Source organism: Canis lupus, chromosome 4, assembly GCF_003254725.2.
Source record: "Canis lupus dingo isolate Sandy chromosome 4, ASM325472v2, whole genome shotgun sequence".
Taxonomy (NCBI): domain Eukaryota; kingdom Metazoa; phylum Chordata; class Mammalia; order Carnivora; family Canidae; genus Canis; species Canis lupus.
The window spans coordinates 14,737,157-14,741,659 of NC_064246.1; positions in this window are offsets into that span (position 1 = coordinate 14,737,157).

The following is a 4,503-nucleotide window of genomic DNA, read 5'->3' on the forward strand; positions in this document are numbered from 1 at the left end:
TCTCCTCCGAGACCCATTTGGACAGAATTTTGGCTAAGTCAGGTGTCTATGGGAGACCATTCTTATCTGGAGCCAGAGCTGAGACTGGAGGCCAAAGGGAAGCACCATTTCAGGAGTAGTCAAGTATATTGTGTCTTTGGCTCTGGAAAATTAATTCCAAAAGGCACATGTAGCCAGCATTCATGTCCTTTTAAAAAGCAAATAGTGGACACATATCCAGCAATAACCAACAAATGTCGGATATATCCAAGTCCATCATCTCCAGGCACAAGTTAGTTGCTGTAGAGAAAAGCCAGCAACCCTTAAACCTTTCTTTTGGCTACAGATGGGTGACAAAATAATAAAGACAGGGGGATTTTGGAATAAGATGAAACAAAAATGATAAATGGAAATCATTTACTTTTAAGGGCTCTGAAAAGAGGTAGTGTTTCCCCAGCACCACCCCCACCCCCAACCGGTATAGACTTGCTTGACACAGTAACTGGCATTTCCGTCCTCAGGTAGAAATACTCCAAATAAGAAACTTGCTCGTGCAATTGTGTTACTATGGACTCGTGTGATATGTCTGATGAATTGAGTTAATTCATTCTTTAACTTAACTGGCAAGATTTAAGGGTTCACATTGAAAGCATGAATAACCATTTTGTTCCTTGAAAGACTCCAGTTTAATGCCTCCTGATGTCAGTGTATTTTGCCCAGGGTTAAACTTGCTATATGAATTATTCACTGCTTGATGGAATGAATGGGACCATGTTTGCCCACAAAATGTTAGCTGTGGTTATCTGACACGATGGGGCACAGCAGATGCCTACAAAGGACAATGGATAATTTAGAATGTGGTTCCAGGGCCCAGCCATTGCCGTTAAGATCTTTAGAGGAAGCATAGCACCTTCTTGTCTTGCACCACACATCAAGATGGCCTTAGTGAGCCAAGAAACTCTTAGCCTTAAAAAAAAAAAAAAATCCAAGTATGGTTCTGCAATGGGCATTTTTGTCTTTGGTTATGTCTTGGTTAGTGGAGGGTAGAAGGTAATGGGGGAAGCAAAACATTTAAGAAGAATTTAACATAAAGAGGAAAATTAGTAATTTTCATTATGGTGATTTTACCAATGTGAAAATCAAATATTTTTAGTGAAGGAGAAATAATGTGTGGCTAATAATAAAGAATCTTTGATTTTAGAGTAAAGGTGATACAGACTCCCCTGGCTTAAGAGCATTTGGGGTGAGTTATCTTCCTAGCTATTATGACCAGCCTTGCCACTGAAATGTTTCTGGTTTAATAAGAACGATTTATAATCTGGAGAGACACTTAATGCAACTTAGTGGGAGCTGATAAATGAACCACTGAGTTTACTTATACAAATAAGTGGGACATTAATCTTGACTTTGAATTTCCCCATTGGGTTCACTTTATAACAATTTGTGTGATATTATTGAGTGACAGGAAGGAATGATTGGCAAGTTTTAATGGTTGGCAAAACTTTTCTAAATGTCTCTAAACTTTGCAAACAAGACAAAGAAGCCCTGAGACTGAAATACAAATTAAACTGGCTTCCATCCTGTCAGTGTTCATAACTTATAACTTGTGGGCAACTTCTTAAGTTAGCACAACATTCAAAATGCACCTGAGACAAAGCTGAAATCCCAGCTGGGCTTCATGTTTCTGTACAGCTGAGTCGGATAACTCCAGCAGGCATCCTGGCATCTGTGTCCTCATTGTAAGTCTACTGGAGAGAGAGAGTGTCCTCCCCTGGTTCAAATAGCTCTGGCTGAGAGGTATAGGACACACTTGCAAGAGTCCATCCTGGTTGTGGATGAAGAGTTAACTCTCAAAGAAGGTAAATCAAGGGCTGGAAAGTCACCCATGGGAGGCTGAACAATGGTCCCCAAAAGATGTCCACATCCCAATTCTCAGAAAATGTGAATATTACCTTGTATGGCAAGAGGGATTTGCAGAAGTGATTAGGATAAGGATCTTGAGATGGAGAGATTATCTTGTATTATCTAGATGGTCCCTAAATGTTCACAAGGGTCCTTGTATGAGGGAGCCAAGAAAGTCAAAGGAGGAAGTAGGAGAAGTGATAACAGAAGTAAGAGTTTGGAGTGATGGGAGGAAGGAGCCATGAGCCAAGGAATGCAGGCATCATCCTCCAGAAGCTGGAAAAGGCAGGGAAACAGATTCTTCCCTAGAGACTCTAGAAGGAACCATCCCTGCCCACACTCTGACTTAAGCTCAGTGAACTGATTTTGGATGTGTGACCTCCAGAACTGTAACAGAATACAGTTGTGTTCTTTTAAGCAATGAAGTTTGTGGTAATTTGTAACAGCAGTGATAGGAAAGGAATCCAACAGCCAAGGGTCTTTACTTCATTTGTTTCATTGTTGTCATCCTGCTCCTCACCCCCACATCAGTTTTAAAGCCTAATTTCATGGTGTCATCCTTGAAACAGTCTTGCTAGTTCACTGCTAAAGCACTATTGAAATATGGACTCTCGTGTCACTTCCTCTGAATCAGAGGACTTCTTGTGTTTGTGGAAGCACCGTGCTCAACAGAAAGGTCTATATTTCCAAAAGGAAGTGAAGCCTTCCACTTATATGGTGGTGGTGGTGGTGGCGGGGCGGGGGTGGGGGGGGCTCAAGTAACTGTTGATGGAAGGATCAATAAATGAATGAAGGAAAACAGAAAAAAGCCATTGAAAATCAACATGTAACTCAACTGTTTCTGCTTAATGTTAAATGAATTTCAGTGCTACTTCTTATTCCCCACCCCTGGATTTTAAGTTAGCCTTTGTTTTCATTTTAGTCCAATAAAAATGCTTAAGAAAAACCTGAGTTTTGTCCTCTAAAATAACTCTTTGAGCATTTTTTTTTATATGTCTGCATGTTTTACTTATTTTCCCCTGAATCAGTATCAACTAGAGTGCATGTCACTACAAATACTCACTTTGTAAGAAGTATGTTAGGTCATCATGTTCCTGCAGTCCCATCAGAACAGCCTGAGACCTAGTGTTGTGTTTTTGATTCTCAGCTATTTTCCCCATTAAAAAAAAATTTTTTTTTTTTAAGAGAAGGAGAGAGAGGCCAGGGGAAGGGACAGAGGGAAGGGAGAGAGAAAATCTTAAGCAGGCTCCACACCCAGCACAGAGCCCGATGCGGGGCTCCATCTCATGATCCTGAGATCATGACCCGAGCTGAACCAAGAGTTGATCACTTACCTGACTGAGCCACCCAGGCACCCCTATTTTCTCTATTTCTTACTATGGAGAAGAAGAGTTAGCCAAATATTACAGAGAGGATACTTAGATAGTTATTAAAAACACTAAAGTCTCCTGAGCTTTTATTGACAAACTCTAGGCCTTTTCTAATTTTCATCCATCTTGGAAACCCTCTCTTCTTCTCTCCCTGTGACTTTGCTCTTCTCTGATTTCCCTCCTAACTGTCCAGTCATCATGCCTCAGCTCCTCTTCCATAGCTTTCTCTTTAATAGTATGCATTTCTCCTGTGCCAGTACTCACATTGTACTTGCTTTCTTCTCTGTGCTCACTTTCATTCTGATAACAGTGTAAGACTCTTTTTATCCTGATCTACAATCCAGTATCTGAAACCACCCATCAGACGATGCTACTTGGGTACTTCATCACCTGCCATGAACCAGCAACCTTCAAGATGTACAGGGTCTCTTCTGTCCTTTCATTTGTTGTTCCCTCTCTGAAACACTCCTTCTTCACTATCAGGCTCCTGCAGATCCCAGCTTAAGTAGCACTTCCTTACGGAAGCATTCTCTGACTACCCAGACTACATTGGCTCCCCATTGTAGGCTATCTTAGCACCTGGTGTAGGAAAAGTTTTTAAAATTTTTTTGAGGAAAAAAAAAAAGAAATAAATGTCACCCTTTAAGAAGGAAGTCAGTTTCAATTAAAGGGAAATCATGAAGCACATCAATTGGGACTAAAAATATTTTGTTTTTCAGAAACCATTTGTAAAATACTGATAAGGAAGCTGAATTTACAACTTAGTGAACTGAACCAAGAGCTTCAGTTAGGTGACTCGGTGCCTAAGTAGAGGTCCTAAGTATGATCAAATGTGATACGCTCTGCTTGCTAGCATGCAAAGTTGTTATACTGTTTTAAGACAGAGATATCATTACCCATCTGACATTGAAACCTCAATGTTTAGATAATTGTGGAAAAGCATAAATCATGGTTGGTGTAGAAGACTGTTCATGAATTATATCTATTGTTAACTATTTTAGATATAACAGAACTTAAAATGAACTCTTTTAGGTTTTCAAAAAATCTTTCCCTCCTATAGCTCACCTCTTTGTTTTGCCATAAAAGTAATTAAAAAAATCTCTCATATGATATAACTTATATGCAATAAAATTCACCCATTTACATGTACATTTTAATGGGTATGGGTACATTGAGAGTTGTGCAACATTCACTATGGTCAAGAAATGTGATATTTCTTAGCTGTCACTACCCAGTCTTTCCAATTACTCTC